Source organism: Lissotriton vulgaris, unplaced genomic scaffold, assembly GCF_964263255.1.
Source record: "Lissotriton vulgaris unplaced genomic scaffold, aLisVul1.2 SCAFFOLD_1091, whole genome shotgun sequence".
NCBI classification, from domain to species: Eukaryota; Metazoa; Chordata; class Amphibia; order Caudata; family Salamandridae; genus Lissotriton; species Lissotriton vulgaris.
In genome coordinates, this window is record NW_028247947.1 from 418,048 (window position 1) to 441,051 (window position 23,004).

Here is a 23,004-nt window from a genome sequence, read left to right on the forward strand (position 1 = left end):
AGAGCTGCCCTAGAGGCAGAGAGCCAGGTCAGCAGAGTTGCTTCAGAGCCATAGAACCAGGTCAGCAGAGCTGCTTTAGATCCAGAGAACCAGGTCAGCAGAGCTGCTCTAGAGCCAGAGAACCAGGTCAGCAGAGCTGTTGTAGAGCCTAAGAACCAGGTCAGCAGAGCTGCTCTAGAGCCAGAGAACCAGGTCAGCAGAGCTGCTGTAGAGCCAGAGAAAACAGGTCAGCAGAGCTACTTTTTGAGCCGGAGAACCAGTTAAGCAGAGCTGTTGTAGAGACAGAGAACCAGATCAGCAGAGCTGCTGTAGAGCCTAAGAACCAGGTCAGCAGAGCTGCTCTAGAGCCAGAGAACCAGGTCAGCAGAGCTGCTGTAGAGCCAGAGAAAACAGGTCAGCAGAGCTACTTTTTGAGCCGGAGAACCAGTTAAGCAGAGCTGTTGTAGAGACAGAGAACCAGATAAGCAGAGCTGCTCTAGAGCCAGAGAACCAGGTCAGCAGAGCTCTTTAGAGGGAGAGACCAGGCCAGCAGAGCTGCTTTAGAGCCGGAGAACCAGGTCAGCAGAGCTGCTCCAGAGCCAGAGAACCAGGTCAGCAGAGCTGCTTCAGAGCCATAGAACCAGGTGAGCAGAGATGCTTTAGAGCCAGAGAAAGAGGTCAGCAGAGCTGCTCTAGGGGAAGAGAACCAGGTCCGCAGAGTTGCTTTAGAGGGAGAGAACCAGGTCAGCAGAGATGTTTTAGAGCTATAGGCCAGGTCAGCAGAGCTGCTCTAGGGCCATAGAACCAGGTCAGCAGAGCTGCTTTAGAGCCATAAAACCAGGTCAGCAGAGCTGCTCTAGAGGCAGAGAACCAGGTCCGAAGAGATAGTTTAGAGGCAGAGAACCGGGTCAGCAGACTTGCTTTAGAGCCAGTGAGCCATGTAATCAGAACTGCTCTAGAACCAGAGAACCAGGCCAGTCGAGCTGCTGTAGAGCCAGAGAAACCTGGTCAGTAGAGCTGCTTTAGAGGGATAGAACCAGGTCATCAGAGCTCTAGAGAGGGAGAGAACCAGGCCAGCAGAGCTGCTTTAGAGCCAGATAACCAGGCCAACAGAGCTGCTTTAGAGCCAATGAACCAGGTCAGTAGAAGTGCTCTAGAGCCAGAGAACCAAGTCATCAGAGCTGGTTTAGAGCCCTAGAACCAGGTCAGCAGAGCTGCTTTAGAGCCAGAGTATCAGGTCAGCATAGCTGCTCTAGAGCCAGAGAACCAGGTCAGAAGAGCTATTGTAGAGCAATAGAACCAGGTCAGCAGATCTGCTCTAGAGGCAGAGAACCAGGTCAGCAGAACTGCATTAGAGCCAGAGAGAACCAGGTCAGCAGAGCACTTTAGAGGGAGAGAACCAAGCCAGCAGAGCTGCTTTAAAACCAGAGAACCAGGTCAGCAGAGCTGCTCTAGAGCCTAAGAACTAGGTCAGCAGAGCTGCTCTAGAGCCGAAGAACCAGGCCAGCTGAGCTGCTGTAGAGCCGGAGAAAACAGTTCAGCAGAGATGCTTTAGAGGGAGAGAACCAGGTCAGCAGAGCTGGTTTACAGCCAGAGAACCAGGCCAGCAGAGCTGCTTTAGAGCCATAGATCCAGGTCAGCAGAGCTGCTCTAGAGGCAGAGAACCAAGTCAGCAGAGCTGCTTTAGATCCATAGTACCAGGTCTGCAGAGCTGCTTTAGAGCCAGGTCAGAAGAGCTGCTTTAAAGCAATAGAACCAGGTCAGCAGAGTTGCTCTAGAGGCAGAGAACCAGGTCAGCAGAACTGCGTTAGAGCCAAAGAACCAGATCAGCAGAGCTCTTTAGAGGGAGAGATCCAAGCCAGCAGAGCTGCTTTAGAGACAGGAAACCAGGTTAGCAGAGCTGCTCTAGAACCAGAGATCCAGGTCAGCAGAGCTGCTTCAGAGCCATTGAACCAGGTCAGCAGAGGTGCTTTTGAGCCAGAGAACCAGGTCAGCAGAGCTGCTGTAGGGGCAGAGAACCAGGTCCGCAGAACTGCTTTAGAGGGAGAGAACCAGGTCAGCAGAGCTGCTTTTAGAACCAGAGAACCAGATCAGCAGAGCTGCCCGAGAGGCAGAGAGCCAGGTCAGCAGAGTTGCTTCAGAGCCATAGAACCAGGTCAGCAGAGCTGCTTTACATCCAGAGAACCAGGTCAGCAGAGCTGCTCTAGAGCCAGAGAACCAGGTCAGCAGAGCTGTTGTAGAGCCAGAGAACCAGGTCAGCAGAGCTGTTAAAGAGCCAGAGAACCAGGTCGACAGAGCTGCTCTAGAGCCTAAGAACCAGGTCAGCAGAGCTGCTTTAGAGCCAGAGAACCAGGCTAGCAGAGCTGCTGTAGAGCCAGAGAAAACAGGTCAGCAGAGCCACTTTTTGAGCCAGATTAACCAGTTCAGCAGAGCTGTTGTGAAGCCAGAGAACCAGATCAGCAGAGCTACTCTAGAGCCAGAGAACCAGGTCAGCAGAGCTCTTTAGAGGGAAAGAACCAGGCCAGCAGAGCTGCTTTAGAGCCAGAGAACCAGGTCAGCAGAGCTGCTCTAGAGCCAGAGAACCAGGTCGGCATAGCTGCTCTAGAGCCAGAGAACCAGGTCAGAAGAGATGCTTTAGAGCAATAGAACCAGGTCAACAGAGCTGCTCTATAGGCAGAGAACCAGGTCAGCAGAACTGCGATAGAGCCAAAGAACCAGGTCAGCTGAGCTCTTTAGAGGGAGAGAACCAATTCTGCAGAGCTGCTCTAGAACCAGAGATCAAGGTCAGCAGAGCAGCTTCAGAGCCCTAGAACCAGGTCAGCAGAGGTGTTTTTGAGCCAGAGAGCCAGGTCAGCAGAGCTGCTCTGGAGGTAGAGAACCAGGTCCGCAGAACTGCTTTAGAGGGAGAGAACCAGGTCAGCAGAACTGCTTTTAGAGCAAGAGAACCAGGTCAGCAGAGCAGCTTTAGAGCCAAGGGACCAGGTCAGCAGAGCTGCTCTAGAGCCATAGAACCAGGTGAGCAGAGCTGCTTTAGATCCAGAGAACTGGGTCAGCAGAGCTGCTTTAGAGTCAGAGAACAAGGTCAACAGAGCTGCTGTAGAGCCTAAGAACCAGGTCAGCAGAGATGCTGTAGAGCCAGAGAAAACAGGTCAGCAGAGCCACTTTTTGAGCCAGAGAACCAGTTCAGCAGAGCTGTTGTAGAGACAGAGAACCAGATCAGCAGAGCTGCTCTAGAGCCAGAGAATCAGGTCAGCAGAGCTCTTTAGAGGGAGAGAACCAGGCCAGCAGAGCTGCTTTAGAGTCAGAGAACCAGGTCAGCAGAGCTGCTCCAGAGCCAGAGAACCAGGTCAGCAGAGCTGCTTAATAGCCATAGAACCAGGTCAGCAGAGCGGCTTTAGAGCCAGAGAAAGGGGTCAGCAGAGCTGCTCTAGAGGAAGAGAACCAGGTCCGCAGAGTTGCTTTAGAGGGAGAGAACCAGGTCAGCAGAGCTGCGTTAGAGCCATAGACCAGGTCAGCAGAGCTGCTCTAGGGCCAGAGAACCAGGTCAGCAGAGCTGCTTTAGAGCCATAAAACCAGGTCAACAGAGCTGCTCTAGAGGCAGAGAACCAGGTCAGAAGAGATGGTTTAGAGGGAGAGAACCAGGTCTGCAGAGCTGCTTTAGAGCCAGTGAACCATGTCTTCAGAGCTGCTCTAGAACCAGAGAACCAGGCCAGTAGAGCTGCTGTAGAGACACAGAAACCAGGTCAGTAGAGCTGCTATAGAGGGATAGAACCAGGTCAGCAGAGCAGCTTTGGAGCCAAGGGACCAGGTCAACAGAGCTGCTCTAGAGCCAGAGTACTGGGTCAGCAGCACTGCTTTAGAGCCAAAGAAATGGGTCAGCAGAACTGCTTTACAGCTAGAGAACCAGGTCGGCAGAGCTGTTGTAGATCCAGAGAACCAGGTCAGCAGAGCTGTTCTAGAGCCAGAGAACCAGGTCAGCAGAGCTGCTAAAGAGCCAGAGAACCAGGCCAGCAGACCTGCTGTAGAGCCAGAGGAAACAGGTCAGCAGAGCTACTTTTTAAGGCAGAGAACCAGTTAAGCAGAGCTGTTGTAGAGCCAGAGAACCTTATCAGCAGAGCTACTCTAGAGCCAGAGAACCAGGTCAGCAGAGCTCTTTAGAGGGAAAGAACGAGGCCAGCAGAGCTGCCTTAGAGCCAGAGAACCAGGTTAGCAGAGCTGCTCTAGAGCCAGAGAACCAGGTCAGCATAGCTGCTCTAGAGCCAGAGAACCAGGTCAGAAGAGATGCTTTAGAGCAATAGAACCAGGTCAGCAGAGCTGCTCTAGAGGCAGAGAACCAGGTCAGCAGAACTGCGATAGAGCCAAAGAACCAAGTCAGCAGAGCTCTTTAGAGGGAGAGAACCAATCCTGCAGATCTGCTCTAGAACCAGAGATCCAGGTCAGCAGAGCAGCTTCAGAGCCATAGAACCAGGTCAGCAGAGCTGCTCTGGAGGCAGAGAACCGGGTCTGCAGAACTGCTCTAGAGGGAGAGAACCAGGTCAGTAGAACTGCTTTTAGAGCAAGAGAACCAGGTCAGCAGAGCAGCTTTAGAGCCAAGGGACCAGGTCAGCAGAGCTGATCTACAGCCATAGAACCAGGTGAGCAGAGCTGCTTTAGATCCAGAGAACTGGGTCAGCAGAGCTGCTTTAGAGTCAGAGAACCAGGTCAACAGAGCTGCTGTAGAGCCTAAGAACCAGATCAGGAGAGCTGCTCTAGAGCCAGAGAACCATGTCAGCAGAGCTGCTGTAGAGCCAGAGAAAACAGGTCAGAAGAGCTACTTTTTGAGCCAGAGAACCAGTTAACCAGAGCTGTTGTAGAGACAGAGAACCAGATCAGCAGAGCTGCTCTAGAGCCAGAGAACCAGGTCAGCAAAGCTCTTTAGACGGAGAGAACCAGGCCAGCAGAGCTGCTTTAGAGCCCGAGAACCAGGTCAGCAGAGCTGCTCCAGAGCCAGAGAACCAGGTCAGCAGAGCTGCTTCAGAGCCATAGAACCAGGTCAGCAGAGCTGCTTTAGAGCCAGAGAAAGAGGTCAGCAGAGCTGCTCTAGAGGAAGAGAACCGGGTCCGCAGAGTTGCTTTAGAGGGAGAGAACCAGGTCAGCAGAGCTGCTTTAGAGCCATAGACCAGGTCAGCAGAGCTGCTCTAGGGCCAGAGAACCATGTCAGCAGAGCTGCTTTAGACCCATAAAACCAGGTCAACAGAGCTTCTCTATAGGCAGAGAACCAGGTCAGAAGAGAGGGTTTAAAGGGAGAGAACCAGGTCAGCAGAGCTGCTTTAGAGCCAGTGAACCAGGTCATCAGATCTGCTCTAGAACCAGAGAACCAGGCCAGTAGAGCTGCTGTAGAGCCAGAGAAACCAGGTCAGTAGAGCTGTTCAGAGGGATAGAACCAGGTCAGCAGAGCAGCTTTAGAGCCAAGGGACCAGGTCAACAGAGCTGCTCTAGAGCCAGAGTGCTGGGTCAGCAGCACTGCTTTAGAGCCAAAGAAATAGGTCAGCAGAACTGCTTTACAGCTAGAGAACCAGGTCAGCAGAGCTGTTGTAGAGCCAGAGAACCTTATCAGCAGAGCTGCTCTAGAGCCAGAGAACCAGGTCAGCATAGCTGCTCTAGAGCCAGAGAACCAGGTCAGACGAGATGCTTTAGAGCAATAGAACCAGGTCAGCAGAGCTGCTCTAGAGGCAGAGAACCAGGTCAGCAGAACTGCGATAGAGCCAAAGAACCAGGTCAGCAGAGCTCTTTAGAGGGAGAGAACCAATCCTGCAGAGCTGCTCTAGAACCAGAGATCCAGGTCAGCAGAGCAGCTTCAGAGCCATAGAACGAGGTCAGCAGAGGTGTTTTTGAGCCAGAGAACCAAGTCAGCAGAGCTGCTCTGGAGGCAGAGAACCGGGTCCGCAGAACTGCTCTAGAGGGAGAGAACCAGGTCAGTAGAACTGCTTTTAGAGCAAGAGAACCAGGTCAGCAGAGCAGCTTTAGAGCCAAGGAACCAGGTCAGCAGAGCTGCTTTACAGCCATAGAACCAGGTCAGCAGAGCTGCTTTAGAGTCAGAGAACCAGTCAACAGAGCTGCTGTAGAGCCTAAGAACCAGGTCAGGAGAGCTGCTCTAGAGCCAGAGAACCAGGTTGGCAGAGCTGCTGTAGAGCCAGAGAAAACAGGTCAGCAGAGCTACTTTTTGAGCCAGAGAACCAGTTAACCAGAGCTGTTGTAGAGACAGAGAACCAGATCAGCAGAGCTGCTCTAGAGCCAGAGAACCAGGTCAGCAGAGCTCTTTAGAGGAAAAGAACCAGGCCAGCAGAGCTGCTTTAGAGCCGGAGAACCAGGTCAGCTGAGCTGCTCCAGAGCCAGAGAACCAGGCCAGCAGAGCTGCTTCAGAGCCATAGCACCAGGTCAGCAGAGCTGCTTTAGAGCCATAGACCAGGTCAGCAGAGCTGCTCTAGGGCCAGAGAACCGTGTCAGCAGAGCTGCTTTAGAGCCATAAAACCAGGTCAACAGAGCTTCTCTAGAGGCAGAGAACCAGGTCAGAAGAGAGGGTTTAGAGGGAGAGAACCAGGTCAGCAGAGCTGCTTTAGAGCCAGTGAACCAGGTCATCAGAACTGCTCTAGAACCAGAGAACCAGACCAGTAGAGCTGCTGTAGAGCCAGAGAAACCAGGCCAGTAGAGCTGTTTAGAGGGATAGAACCAGGTCAGCAGAGCAGCTTTAGAGCCAAGGGACCAGGTCAACAGAGCTGCTCTAGAGCCAGAGAACTAGGTCAGCAGCACTTCTTTAGAGCCAAAGAACTGGGTCAGCAGAGCTGCGTTAGAGCTAGAGAACCAGGTCAGCAGAGCTGCTGTAGATCCAGAGAATCAGGTCATCAGACTGCTCTAGAGCCAGAGAACCAGGTCAGCAGAGCTGCTGTAGAGCCAGAGAACCAGGCCAGTAGACCTGTTTTAGAGCCAGAGAATCAGGTCAGCAGAGCTGTTTTAGAGCCATAGAACCAGGTCAGCAGAACTGCTCTAGAGCCAGAGAACCAGGTCAGCAGAGCTGCTACAGAGGGAGAGAACCAGGTCAGCAGAGCTGCTCTAGAGCCAGAGAACCATGTCAGCAGAACTGCTTTAGAGCCGTAGAACCGGTTCAGCAGAGCTGCTTTATAGCCAGAGAACCTAGAAAGCGGAGCTGTTGTAGAGCCAGAGAACCAGATCAGCAGAGCTGCTCAGTAGCTTAAGAACTATGTCAGCAGAGCTGCTCTAGAGCCAGAGAACCAGGTCAGTACACCTGCGGTAGAGCCAGAGAACCAAGTCAGCAGAGCTGCTTTACAGGGAGAGAACCAGGTCAGCAGAGCTGCTTTACAGCCTAAGAACCAGGGCAGCAGAGCTGCTTTAGAGCCAGAGAACCAGGTCAGCAGAGCTGCTCTAGCTGACACTGACTGACGGACACTGACTGACTGACACTGACTGATTGACACTGACTGACACTGATTGACTGACACTGAATGACTGACACTGAATGACTGACACAGACTGACACTGATTGACTGACACTGACTGACTGACACAGACTGACTGACTGACTGACACTGACTGACACTGATTAACTGACACTGACTGACTGCCACTGATTGACTGACACTGACTGACATTGATTGTCTGACACCGACTGACTAACTGCCACTGACTGACACTGACTGACTGACACTGGCTGACACTGACCGACTACTCTACTACTCACTCGCTACTACTCTCAACTACTCTCTCTACTACTCACGCTCTACTACTCACTCTCTACTACTCTCTACTACTCGCTCTCTACTACTCTACTACTCTCTTCTACTCACTCTCTACTACTCACTCTCTACTACTCTCTACTATTCACTCTCTACTACTCACTCTCTACTACTATCTCTCTTCTACTCACTCTCTACTACTCACTCCCTACTACTCTCTACTATTTACTCTCTACTACTCACTCTCTATTACTCTCTACTGCTCTCTCCTACTTTTCTCTACTACTCACTCTCTACTACTCACTCTCTACTACTCTCTACTACTCACTCTACTACTCTACTACTCACGCTCTACTACTCACTCTACTACTCTCTACTACTCACTCTCTACTACTCTCTCTCTACTACTCACTCTCTAATCTTCACTCTCTACTACTCACTTTCTACTACTCACTCTCTACTACTCTCTACTATTCACTCTCCACTACTCAATCTCTACTACTCTCTACTACTCACTCTCTACTACTCACTCTCTACTACTCACTCTCTACTACTCTTCCTCCTACTCACTCCGTACTTCTCACTCTCTACTACTCTACTACTCTCTACTACTCTCTCTACTACTCACTCTCTACTACTCTCTACTACTCACTGTACTACCCTCTACTCCTGTCTACCACTCACTCTCTACTACTCTACTACTCACTCTCTACTACTCTCTCTACTACTCACTTCCTGCTACTCACTCTCTACTGCTCGCTCTCTACTACTCTCTACTACTCACTCTCCACTACTCACTCTCTACTACTCGCTCTCTACTACTCTCTATTACTCACTCTCCACTATTCTACTACTCTCTCTACTATTCTTTCTACTTCTCACTCTCTACTACTCTCTACTACTCAATCTCTACTACACACTCTCTACTACTTGCTCTCTGCTACTCGCTCCCTACTATTCTCAACTACTCACTATACTACTCCCTCTCTACTACTCACTACTACTCACTACTACTCACTCTACTACTCACTCTCCAGTACTCTCTACTACTCACTCTCTACTACTCCACTACTCTCTACTACTCACTCTTTTCTACTCAATCTCTACTGCTCTACTACTCTCCAGTACTCTCTCTCTATAACTCACTCTCTGCTACTCACTCTCTACTACTCAGTCTCTACTACTCTCTACTACTCACTTTCGCTACTCTCTAATAATCACTCTCTGCTACTCTCTCTCTACTTCTCTCTACTACTCACTCTCTACTACTCACTCTACTACTCACTCTCTACTACTCATCCTCTATTACTCACTCTCTACTACTCACTCTCTTTTACTCTCTACTACTCACTCTCTACTACTCACTCTCTACTACTCTCTCTCTGCTACTCACTCTCTATTACTTACTCTCTACTACTCACTCTCTACTACTCACTCTACTCCTCCCTACTACTCACTCTCTACTACTCTCTACTACTCACTCTACTACTCCCTCTCTACCATTCTCTACTACTCTCCACCACTCACTCTCTACTAGCCACTCTCTACTACTCTCTACTACTCACTCTCTACTACTCTCTACTATGCACTCTTTACTACTCACTCTCTACTACTCACTCTACTACTCTCTACTATTCACTTTCTGCTACTTTCTCTACTAATCTCTACTACTCCCTCTCTACTCTCTATTACTCATCCTCTACTCTCTACATCTCTACCTCTCTCTACATCCCTCTCTACTACTCTCTACCTCTCTACCTCTACCACTCTACCTCTCTACCTCTACACCTCTACCTCGCTCTACCTCTCTTTACATGCACACATATGTACATATATATAACATATATATATATGCATATGCATTTGTATATATATATATATATGTGTGTATATATTACCTACTGGCGGTCGCCAGTAGGTATATATAGTTAGGATTTTTTTCCTATGGGATTTTTGAAAATTCTATGTCGAATAACTTTGGCGTTTGTGGACGGAATTGGCTGAAATTTTCAGGAAAATGGCACATTTTGTTTCTGAGCAGCCCTTGAAAATTTGGGGGGGGGTTTCGTCAAGGGGGGGCCGAGAAAAAAGGGGGGTCCCAAAACGCGTTTTTAACATTGAGTTTTCCATAGGGTGGTTGGACTCACTTTTAGCTCGAACGGCTGAATGGATTTACACGAAACTTGGCAAAATTGTAGATATGGTTTGCCCGACGTGCCTTTGCTATGTCTCAATATATGTGCTCCAGTGGATTTTGAGAAATTAACGTTTTAAAAAACAGATATATCTGTGACAGCGCTCCGGTTAGCGCCCCGGTTCGCGTACCTGACGCGTAACGGAACTTCGCGAAGCGAAGCTGATTGGCTTTCCGGTGTCTGTAAACATTCTAAACAGTCAAGAGTGGCCGCCATCTTGTGTCTCGGTAGGATCGAGACACAAGAGGTGGGAAAAACAAAGTGGGAAATGAGCATAAGGGGGAAGAGTACATCCTCCCTGATCCCCTAGGTTTGATGAGGGGGCTTTAAAAGGGCCTCGCGGGGTTAAAAAAAAATAATTTTTATATCAATTTTTTTGCGGGGGGAGCGCTCGGTACGCGCACCGGGAAGCGGTCCGGAAAGCGTAATATTGGGAAAACAGGATGAAAGAATGTTCAAATATTGTATGTTTATTGATTGTTATTTTTGTTTTTTTTAATTTATTTTATTTAAGTACCAACATGTAGGTACAAATGCAGAGTCTAAACATATAAATACATTGTTTCCTTTGTAGATATCTTGCAGGTTGTTTCAGAAGTTATTGAGGTATATGGAATTCATAGCGTAGTCTGTCAGGAAAGCAGAAACACCATGGAGGCAGGAGATGATAAAGAGATCTTAAATACACATTGGAGATGATATAGTGGAAGAAAGGAAGTAACTATGAGCAAACTTAAAGTTGCACAGTATATTTAAAGTCTGATTTTACATTAAAATCAATTTGCTACTAGTTTAAAAAATACATATAAAAATGAATAATGTCTCAAACAATTTTTGAATTATTATATATAAATTTATTATTCTGAATTATTTTCAAAATTAAAAAGAACTTCTAATAATTCTTGGTCAGATTTTGACTCATTTTCAATTAAGAAATCCACAGCTTCAACACATTGCAGAAGTTCTATGTCCATTGATTCATCAAAGAATTCTGAATCATTTTCTGTGTCTTGGTTGCATTCTGCAACAATTTCCATGTTATTTTTCTGCTCTCCTTCCATTTTGTATGCTGTAAAATGAATTTTAAAAAAATATATCAGTACAGATAGGGCACTGTTGGGTTTAAGTACAGACAGGTAGTTTGTTTTTTTAAACAGTGATTTCTTCGTTGGGCAGTGTATGGTATCAAACTGGAAGTAGAAATATCAAAAGATTTATGAAATAAACTCTAAGTCAATTCTTAATTATACAAGACAAGTCTAACTCGATCCATAACTAAAACAGAGAAGTCTATTTTATTCTATAAGTATTACAGAGGGATAGTATATAACTATCAGAAAATGTTTTCCTAATTAACTTACAGTACAGAACATACTTCAGTTTTTAAAATAACATCTTACCTTTCAAATAGAACTTTAAGTTATCAGTTGAAATGTACTTGATATGTACTTCAAGAAGTAGTAGTCAAAATGGCTGTGTTTCTCTCTCTTTCTTTATATATATTCAGGTACATAACCAATCAAATGTCATGAAATAATAGAAGATATTGAAAGTAGCATTTTGATTGGTTGTCACTTCATAAGTGTTTTGGTTAGGTAATTTACCTCAGGATATTTAATCAGGCTTACAGCATAATTTTCACAATGAAATTCCATCAAATTTGGGGAAATGGTAGGGACTGCTATGTAGTAGGGGCTATTCTATATTTGATGAAAGTGTCTGTAGTGGTTTTTCTGTAAATTACTTTCCCACCTTTTTTTATCGAGCGTTTACCGGTGCGCTCCCCAGGACGCGAACCGGCAGCGTTACGGGAGTCCTCCATTTTGAGTATTGGTAGAATTGAGACACAAAATGGAGGACAAACAATGTTCGGAATGGGTAGAAGGGGGCACGGTAGACACTTTGTGACCCTCTAGGTTTTCGGAGGGAGGATTAGGATGCTGATACATGCAAAAATAAAGAAGAAAAAAATTTAAAATTTTCGCGGGGGGAGCGCCCGGTACGCGCACCAGTAAGCGAACCGGGGAGCGTACTTTGGAGAAAAAAAAAAGAATACATTTTACAGCTTTTGATATTTGCTATTAAAAACCATTGAAATTCACTGAAAAAACCATAGGTTATAGACCATATATAGTTAGGAATTAGCATTTACAAAACCTTGAAAATTCACTGAAAAAACCATAGGTTATAGACCATATATAGTTAGGGATTAGCATTTTGAAAACCTTATTTTACTCGCACAAAACCATTGAAATTCGCATATATAGTTAGATGCACTAACTATATATCGCGCACCCGCAATCCACTGCTGATGATGTCACATATTACATCATTCATGACATGGTCAGTGACATCACTGATGACATCACTGATGACAACTCAAATGACATCACTGACAACATCACTAATGACAAATAAAATGACATCACTGATGACATCATCCAGTGACTGTATGTTTCTGTAAAGTTAAAATATGTCTTACATATTGAAGAATGAGTGGATGTATAAGTGTCTGGATGAAGGATTTAGTAGATGCATGACAGACTGTATGAGAGAGTGTTTAAATGTGTCTCACTGAGTGCATGGGTTAGTGACTAAACTGTCTTAATTTGTGCATCATTATGTCTGTTGTTCTGTAAACTGCTGCATGTGTTGATCAGTAGCTATATGAGTAACTATATGGGTAATTGATTGGTTGCCCAAGTATTTGTATGGGAGAGTGAGTGTGTGTGTGTGGGTGGCTGGGAGGTGTGTGACTCTGTGCATAGATGTGTGAACAGTTGATTCACTAAATGTATGGGTTCAAAGCTGCATGTGGAAACAGCTGTATGGGTGGTTGACTGTGTGCATGAGTGTATTGGTGAGTAAATGGATATCTCAGTGCTATATGTCAAAGTAAGTACATATGTAAAACACAATGCATGTGAGAGTTGAGATATATAAATTACTGTGTATAATAGCTAGTGAATGTGTGAGTGGCTGCATGGATCATTGAAAACTTGTATCAGTGATTGTATAAGAGAGTAAATATGTGTTAGAATAAGTTTCAATAAGTAAGATGTGTATAACTGTATAGTTGAGGAAATGGAGGTGTGATTGATTCTTTGCATGACTGACTAGGTGTATGAGTAACTCTATGGATAAGTGACAATCTGTGAGTGTCTGTTTACACTGAGTGTATCTAAGGTTATATTAGAGTCTGAACAGATTCATCGTATTATCACATGAATGACGTCATCAGTGATGTTGTCAGTGATGTCATTTGAGTTGTCATCAGTGATGTCATCAGTGATGTCACTGACCATGTCATGAATAAAGTAATATGTGACATCATCAGCAGTGGATTGCGGTTGCTCGATATATAGTTAGTGCATCTAACTATATATGCGAATTTCAATGGTTTCGTGCGAGTAAAATAAGGTTTTCAAAATGCTAATCCCTAACTATATATGGTCTATAACCTATGTTTTTTTCAGTGAATATATATATACATACATATATAAACATATGAATAGTCTGCATATCTATATAACTACAAAAATAAATGCATGAATACATATACATATATGCATACATATGCATGTTATGTACATGAAAGTTTGAAAGACGCGAATAAAAGCAAAGGTAAAAAGCCACCTAATTACAAACAGAATTGCTTTAACTTAAACGAGGGCAAGACCTATTGCATTGTCAATGCTTGTTTACTTTGGTTCCATCAAGAAGGCATTCAGATGTGTCACACATTTGCCACAAATTCTGAATGTTAGCACTCTAGTTGCTCTTTAGATCACTGTAGTAAAGCTACTGCTCACCAGGAAAGTCTGCTACTGATATTCAAAGTGCATGTTTCAGTCTGCATGTCAGAATTTTTTAATGAAATAGAAGAGGATCAGAGAAGTCAAAATGTGTCCTAATTTTTCTTTCTGCATCACTAATCATAATTTCTATGGCAAAATGAACCCCCTCATTTTGTTCCTTTGCAAATTAAATGTTTCTGGTGTTACCATTTATTCCAATCAACATGGCTACAGGTGTGCCATACTTTTGTCATAAGTTAGACTGTTAGCGCTTTAGTTGTTCTTTAGAACACTCTGGGGCATTCTGTCATTGGGCTATACTTGAGCTACATCTGGGTGATATTTGTGCTACATTTGGGCTCTTTTGTCTCTGGTGGCCACTTGGGAGTTTCCTAATTTCCTCATTACTCTTCAGTAGGAAATACTTTCAGTTTTTTTGTTTGGTTCCATCGAAAAGGGATTCAGATGTGTCACACATTTCTCATAAATGTAGAATTTTAGCACTCTAGTTGCCTATTAGGTCACTTTAACAAAGCTATTGCTAACCAGGGAAGTCTGCTGCTGGTATTGAAAATGCACATTTCAGTCTGCATGTCAGACTTTTTTTATGAAATGGAAGAGGATTTGGGAAGTCACTTAAAATGTGTCCTAATTTTTCTTTCTGAAGCAATAATCATACTTTATATGGCAAAATGAACCCCCTCATGTTGTTCCTTTTTAAATAAATGTTTTAAGAGTTACCACTTTATTCCAATGAAGATGGCTTCAGGTGTGCCATAAGTTTGTCATAAGCAGGACTGTTAGTGCTCTAGTTGTTCTTTAGAACACTCTGGGAAGCTGCAGTAGAACACAAACGAATCAACTAACAGTCTCTTGCTGGATGTGCATGTTTTGCTGAGAATGTCAGACTTCATTCTCACATGACTGAGAACGATAATGTGAATTTACCGAATATATGCTCTCAGCTTAGCTTATATATCACCTTCCAAACCTCTGTGAGAAAAGCATGAGAAAATAGTTTTCTCTTAAACATGATTCATGATATTCCAGCAGAAGGCTTTTTCACATGGTAAAATCACCTTAGAACACACCACAATTCCTAAAGTGAGTATGGTACCATCAATAAATCAGTTATAATGTAACTAAAGTCTTAAAACCTTCTATTAACTGCAATGCTTTTTTAATGAGGTGCTATCATGTATATTGGTCCCAAGATGGCTGCCAACACTTCTTGGATGAAGTGCTAACAGCCAATCGGATCTCACGATGAGATGTGTGGTTAGGCTCCACCCAGATATATTCATATGTGTTTCCTTTATTATCTAAAAAACTACTAAACAGATTTACATCATTTAACAATAAGGCATGACTCTGAACCAAGGTCTGCCTTTCTGCCAAATTTGGTGTAATTCCATTCAGCAGTTCGGACTGTAGTTGCGATTAAAGGTTCATATAGAAAATTGCATGGGGAACACACGTTTTGGGACCCCCCCTTTTTTCTCTCGGTGCCCGATTGACGAATCACCCCGAGACTTTCAGGATAGGAGCGGACCGGAGCACCCCACCAGTTTTGAAACTTTCGGGAAGATTTGTCAACCGGCGCCAAAGTAATTCCCAATAGAATTTTGTGGATTTCCTATGAAAAATCGACCTTGCAAATTCATTGAAAAAACCATAGGTTTCACACATGTTATAGTTAGCTGGACATTTCACTCATACAAAACCTCTGAAAATCCCCCGTTATAGTCAGTTCAGCTAACTATAACTCCCGCGCCCGCAATGCACTGCTGCTGACGTCAAATATTACATCACTCATGACATGGTCATTTATATCACTCATGACATGACATCACTGATGACATCTCAATTGACATCCCTGATGACATCACTGATGACATCATCCTTGTGGCACACCTCCTCTTACTGCAATATAACCTTTGATACACACGATCAAAAATAGAAACTAAAATTTTCAAAGAAAAAAGATAGGGCAAAGTTGGAACAGTGCTGGAGTTGCGTGCTACTCGCAAAACAAATTCAGCACTGCGCCAACTTCACGCCCTAGATACAAGACGCATTTGTTTATTCCTGCTCCATCATGCGCCACATTGTAAATGCGGCGCATCATGGTTGGCGCAAGGCTAAACTTGCGTGCCGTATCTTTCCTGGCGCATCGCTGCTGATTTGCAGAGATACGTCAGGCAACATAAATCTGCCCCAGAATGTGCATTGTTGAAGATCGGACCAAGAGTATACCTAAGGGTACGAATGAAAATCAGGTTACTATATAAAGTCTACACTTTGCAAAAGGGAAATTGCCACATAAGATGAATCAGAAGGTAATTATTTGATGTCAAGATATCTGAATCTACACCGGCATTCTGAGCGATGCTTAGATTGCTGTAGTACCCAATTATCTTGGTAATTCCACCATGAAGTCAAATTTTTTGATGGGTATTGTTTTGCTTCAGAATATTTTTGGATTTCGCAAATATCTGAATATCTGAATCTGTGCAAGGGAATCTTTAGTCACCTGTAGCAGTGGCACTGGAACATCATAACCAGGATGTTATCCCAGACTGCTGGTTCCCTAGACCCTTACATCTACTAGTGGGTGCTTCACATTCTCTTACACCTATTCTGTAATTGGAAGTGGAGATGACTTCACATGTGATGGCAGCACCCCTAAATCAATCCAAAGAATTCCCACCTATGCGTTAAACCTTCCTGTGAAATCCTTTTTGGAGAAGGCCTGCACACTGCATTATAAATATTAAAGGGCAGTCTGTGAATTCTAATAATTCCAGGCAAAGTGCAAGTTACTGCTTTTTTTTAACATGCATACATCATAACATAGGGGCCCAGGTCTCTCAACGCCTCTGGGTAGTTGGTGTAACTGTGCAAGTGTAACTGTCCAAGACACATCTGTCAGATGTGAAATGTTTTCATAAATTACATCTGTAATGATAAGATCTCTCCGCCTTTATAAAAGTTTGTTCACTAACCTGGAGGCCATGTGCTCTTGGAAAGGGTGTTCTCTTGCCTGGGACTGGATTAAACATTGAACTTCTTATTATACTCTATAATTCTTTTGTTTTAGTTTATTCATTCGTATGCCATATAACGTTATTACACCTGAGCATATTGCTTTGCTAGACAGCATGAAAAATGCACAAACAATAAGTTGCAGAACATAATAGTCTACGCCACAGTAATAGATAGAAGGTTTAGCTTTTTGGCCTGGACAAGTAATGAGCAGAAACCAGAACACCATGAAGGTAGGATGTTACACGGAAAAGGGTATGTATCCCTCTGGTGATTTGTTTTTTAAATATTTTTATTTTATGATTTACAATCATAATGCATAATTCAAGGCTCATAGAGTCCATATCCATCCTTGTTATGCAAAGCTAAAACCGGTAGATAATGGTGAAAAAGAAACTCAGGGTCCCCAATATCTGATCTCTGTGCATTTGCCCTAAACTTCACAGGGTGGTTCTCCCTCATCTGTTGCCAGATGTGATCTCAGTGGGGCCATCTATACTTCAGCCTAAATATCACTGACGTAATATCACATAGATTTCAGCTATCTTGTTACATTGTGCCATATCTTTAATCCATCCTGTTAGACCTGACATCATTGGCTTGAGTCTCTCCTCCATTTTTTCTGTTTGCCTCCACTGTTTTACGATGTTTTGCTGGTATATGTTTTGGGCGCGGTGTCACTGCTGATCAGTGCCACAGCGCAAGTGCTCCCTAGGTTAAATTGATATATCTATTGTATCCATGTTTGGCTTATTTGGTTTACTGTCAGTCCCTAGTCTAGTGCACCCGGAGTGCCGGGGCTTGTAAATACAAATGCCGCTCGTGGGCTTGCAGCATGTGTTGTGCCACCCACAGGAGCGGCCTCGTAAAAGAATGTCTACGGGTCGGTCATTGCGAGACCCACATGCAGCCTAGTGCTGTCGCGCAGGCTGCGCAAGTATACCTACTTGCCAGCCCCTTGAACCTTCCCTTGACTTCATGTTAGTCACCCCTATGGTAGGCCCGCGGGCAGGGTGCATTGTAAGTATAAGGTAGGACACGCCTGACCAAGTTGGCATGTCCTAATAGTGAATTACCGCCATCTTCGTTCTTCACTATTGCGAGGTAGCCTGCTCTCCATTAGTTAGAATGGGCCGCCGGGATTATTAATGCTATGATCCTAGCTGGCTCGGGGAGCATGGTGCAATGTCGAGTTTGGTATCCCTGAACTCGGGGTTTAATTACGCATCCGTTGGTGTGGATGGTTTTTGGACTCTGGGTTTGAAAATAGCACTTTTAGAAAGTGTCTATTTTCTTGTCTAACCATTTCTGGTTTCTGCTGGTCTTGCGTGTGTGTGACAGGAGCTGGGTGGCTCCACAGGTCTGGATGAGTCAGTGTGGGATGAGTGGGACATTACGTTGAGAGTAGGGGGAGAGTAGTTGTTGATAGCCGGCCCGGCCTGATACAATGCTGGCTCCACCTCCTGCCAAGCGGCTGATGGCTCTGTGCCTGCCATGGACGATTCTAGCCCCACCTCTTGCCAGGAGGCCGATAGCTCTGCTCCTGCCAGTGTCAATGCTGGCTCCACCTCCTGCTGGGCGTCTGAGGACCCAGCCCTGCTCAGTGAATAGGCCAGGTGCGTCTGCCTGGCTCCACCCACAACAGACCCAGGATGTTGGGAAAATCCCCTGCATGGACAAAGGGATCAAAGCCGAAAAGGGGTATAAGAGAAGGGCCCCTGAACTAAGAAATCAGATCACTTCTGACAAGGAACCCTGTAACCAAGGACAAGAGGCCTGCTGATCTAAGGACTGCCTACCCCTTCTGCCAGTGTGCTGTTGTTGGGGGAATCCTGCAGTGCTTCTTTATTTTTGCCAAGGAACCAGGAGAGAGGAACTAGGTGTGTACTCTCACGCTTGCTAAGAAAATCTCCAAGGACTGGAAGAGTGCCAGTCTCCTGCTGAAGTCACAGGGCTAAAAGACTTCATCTGCTAAAAGTGCTACTTGCTGGAATCGTGAATCCAGCACCTCTGAAAGAACCAGCAATCTCGACGCCGACGGACGTCGCCGAATCCAGCTCGACGCAGTGGGTAACGGCCCCAGTGTCCCGCTTCCTCGACGACAGGCCGCCGGGCGCGACCGACGCCAGCAGCAACGCCAGTGAGTGGGAGTACGGCTCTAGCTCCAGAGGACCTCGTGTCTGCACCGCTGCTGATCGCATCAACTTTGTGCCCTCTCGACGCCGTGAGCGCTGCTCACTCTGTGCAACCGCATCATCGACGACGCCTGCTGAGGCCTGATCGACACCGAAGATGCGACGCCGGATTGCTCAACGCCGCTGATCATCGTGTGCTTCATTTTCCTAAAGGTACTGTGTTGTTGGGGGTCCGTGTGACTCCAGGCTCGACCTAGCGCTCCTCACGGTCGACGCCGAACCTTTGGACTAACTTTGCCTCGACGTCGTGTAGCCCCCGTGTGGGTTACCCTGTTGCTAAGAACTGTATTGCCAAGAAGAAGATTTGCTTGATACTAAAGACTTTTTGTGCTAAAGAAGAACCTACCTTTGAATTATCCCATTTCCCTTCCCAGAGTATTTATTAAGATTGTGTACCTTTTTGTCGTTATTTGGTCTTGTGCTAAGCCTTATATAAAAATACTTATTTTTATAATACTACTGTGTCGTGTCCATTTGTAGTGTATTCACTGTATTACTGTACGTGGTTATAATTGCTTAACACACAGCCTCTGAGATAAGCCTGTCTGCTCTGCCAAGCTACCAAGGGGGTGAGCAGGGGTTATCGAAGGGTGTGACCCCCTTGCCCTGACTAGAAAAGGTGTGTCCCTATTTGTCAGAAGTGTATACCTCTGCCAACTAGAGACAGCCGGTTCTAACATTGGATGCAGCGGTGAGGATTTGGACCTTGCATTTATGACCCATGTACAGTGATTAGTGTGCGCTACATAGTGAAAGCAGACCATAACGCAGTCACAATCTAATTGGGAAGGATCCTATTTTTGGTTCTCCGCTTTTCTGAAACTTGATTTTTTGAACACTGCCAGTTTTGACCATGAGTGACACCGGAGTCACTACCCCTGTTGTGGTTATTGAGGAGGAATTCGACAGAGCGAAGATAAACGACTACGGCTTGAAGGAACTGAAGTTCTTTTGCAAGCAGTTGAAAGTGCCTGCCAAAGGCCTCTCAAGAAAAGAGCAATATCTCAAAGCTTTGGAGGCCTGGTTGGAGTCCAGAGATCCCACTGATCCGGTGGTGGTACCGCCAGTGGAAGGGGATGAGGAGGCGCCAGCGAATGGGCCTGAGTCCTCTCCCGGAAGCAGTGTTTCCTCCAAAGGTCTTTCCCCTGAAGAACGAGAAGAAAGGGCAAAGGAGCGTGCATACAACATGGAAATGGCAAGGCTAAAGATAAATGGGCAGTTGGAGTTGGAAAATGCAAGAGGTAGACGAGAAGCTGAGTTGGAGATCAAAAAGTTAGAGTTTGAAAGAGAGAAGTTAGCTTTGGAGCGTGAAGCCAGGTTGAGGGAACTGGATATCCAAGCTAAAAAGTTAGAATTGAATCCCTCTGGTGGCAGCATCCCATCTGGGCCTGCAGAAAGTAAGTTTTGCTTTCCCAAAGATGTGATAAAGGATTATCACAGAAACGAAGATATTGGTCAGTGGTTTAAGGCATATGAGCTAGCATTGTTGGCCCACCAGGTCCCTGAGAAGAATTGGGGAGCGGGGTTGTGGGCGCGCTTTGTGAATGAGGGGAGAGATACCCTGTTAGACATTCCTGTTGAGGATAGGATGTCGTATGCTCATATGAAAGATGCTTTAATGTTGCGGTATGGCTTAACCCCCAAGAAGTACAGACAAGCTTTTAGGGAATGTAAGAAGTTGCCTGGTACGACGTGGGTTGAATATGTGTCTTATTTTTGCAGAGCCATGGATGGTTGGGTAAAGGGCAGCAAAGTGGAAAGTTATGAAGCTCTTTATGATTTGTTTGCTTGGGAGCACTTGTCGAATAACTGTTTTCCAGAGCTGCGCCAGCACCTGATTGATAGCAAGATATCTAACCCTAGAAAACTTGCTGAGGAGGCGGACCGCTGGGTCAGTACCAGGGTCCACAAGGGTCCAGTGGGAGACTCAGCCAAAGGTGGGCAGGGTCCCCAGCAGAAGAGTGGGGGGGACAAGGGTAAACCGAAGGAGTCTCAGAAAGGGCCCCAAAGTAATCCCCAAGGGAACCAAGGGAAAGGTTCCCAGCCTCCCCCTGAGAAGAAGCCAGGGGCCCGACGGGTAAACCTGTTCATAGGGGCCCCCTAACCTGCTACGGTTGTGGGCAGGTGGGACACCGGTTTTACAACCCCCAGTGTCCCAAGAAGGATTCGAATGCACCGCCGCGTGCACCCCCCGTCAGTTGGCGAGTGTAGCCTTGGGAGGGGAGGAGATAGTTGTCCATGGGGGGAGGGGTCCCGCAGAGATGTCCCTGGTCTCGCTAGGAGACATGCAAATGGTCCCTCCACCCCCTCTGCCTAGTAACACTAGTAAATATAGGCAGTGGGTGACCATTAATGGCCATAGAGTGGAAGCTCTCAGAGACACCGGAGCGAGTGTGACAGCTGTCAAGTGTCACTTGGTGTCCAGAGAGCAAGTGGTTCCCCACGCATTCTACCCCGTGATAGCTGCCGACAACTCCCAGAAAGAGTGCGAGGTAGCTCAGGTTTCCTTTGAATGGGGGGGAGTTTCAGGTACTCTTCAGGTTGCTGTGAGGCCCGCCATGCCTGTCGATTGTCTCCTGGGCAATGACTTAGAAGACTCCCCTTGGGCTAAGGTGGAGAGAGAGGCGCACTTGAAAATGTTGGGTGTGCCAGAGTGGGTGTGTGCAACCACTCGTTCGATGACAGCAAGTAAGGGTGTTGATGGGGTCCCGGAGCCTGAAAGTACGGCCCAGGACCCAGCTGTGAAGAGAAGAGGCTGGAGGCGCGGGAAACCGGCCCCCGTAGTTCCCGTGGTCCAGAAGGAGGTAGACCCTGAGGGGGATGCCCTGGAGCCCACAGGGGAACAAATTGCCGAACTGGGAGACCTGCCCGAGCTGACCCACTGGCAGCAGGATGGTGGTCCCTCTAGGTAGGAATTCTGTGCGGAACAGAAAGTGTGCCCTTCTCTTGTGGGCATGAGGCAGCAGGCCTCAGCCCAATCCTCAGGTGATCAGTCAGGGTCACATTTTGTTTACTGGGAGAACGACCTCCTGTATAGCGAGCCTAAGGCTGCTGAGCCTGGGTCAGCCCGTGTGCTGGTGGTACCCCAGCGCTTCAGAGCCTTCCTACTGGGGTTGGCTCATGACGTTCCGTTAGCTGGACATCTGGGGCAGGACAAGACCTATGACAGGCTTGTCACCCATTTTTATTGGCCTCAGATGCGAAGGGATGTAGACATCCATTGCAAGACTTGTCGCACTTGCCAGGCAAGTGGGAAAAGCGGAAGGAAGCAGAAGGCTCCCCTCCAACCTTTTCCAGTGGTCAGTACCCCCTTTGACCGGGTGGGCATTGACATTGTTGGGCCCCTGGACCCCAAGACAGCCCTGGGCAACAGGTTAATCCTGGTCTTGGTGGACCACGCCACACGGTACCCGGAAGCCATCCCTCTCAGAACAGTGACGGCCCCCGTGGTGGGACGGGCACTGATGGGTGTTTTCTCCCGGATGGGGTTCCCCAGAGAGGTGGTGTCAGACCGAGGCACCAACTTCATTTCGAACTATATGAAGTCTCTGTGGAAGGAGTGTGGGGTAACCTATAAGTTCACCACTCTTTACCACCCTCAAGGAAATGGGCTGGTTGAGAGATTCAACCGGACCCTGAAAGGCATGATAATGGGTCTTGAAGAACCAATGAGGCGGAAATGGGACGTCCTCTTGCCATGCCTGTTGTTTGCTTACCGAGAGGTGCCGCAGAAGTCTCTAGGGTTCAGCCCCTTTGAGCTCTTATACAGTCACCCGGTAAGAGGGCCTTTGAATCTGGTCAAGGAAGGCTGGGAGCAATCTCCCAGGAAACCTCCCCAGGATGTATACAGCTACATGCTGGCCTTTCGGAACCAGACTCGGCGCTTCAGAGAACTTGCTCAGGCAAATCTGGAGGCCAGCCAGGAGGAAATGAAGCGATGGTACGACCGGAATGCCACTCTGGTAGAGCTTCAGCCTGGTCAGGAAGTGTGGGTCATGTCCCCTGTGGAACCTTGTGCGCTCAAGGACAGGTGGACTGGACCGTTTAAGGTTGTGGAGAAGAA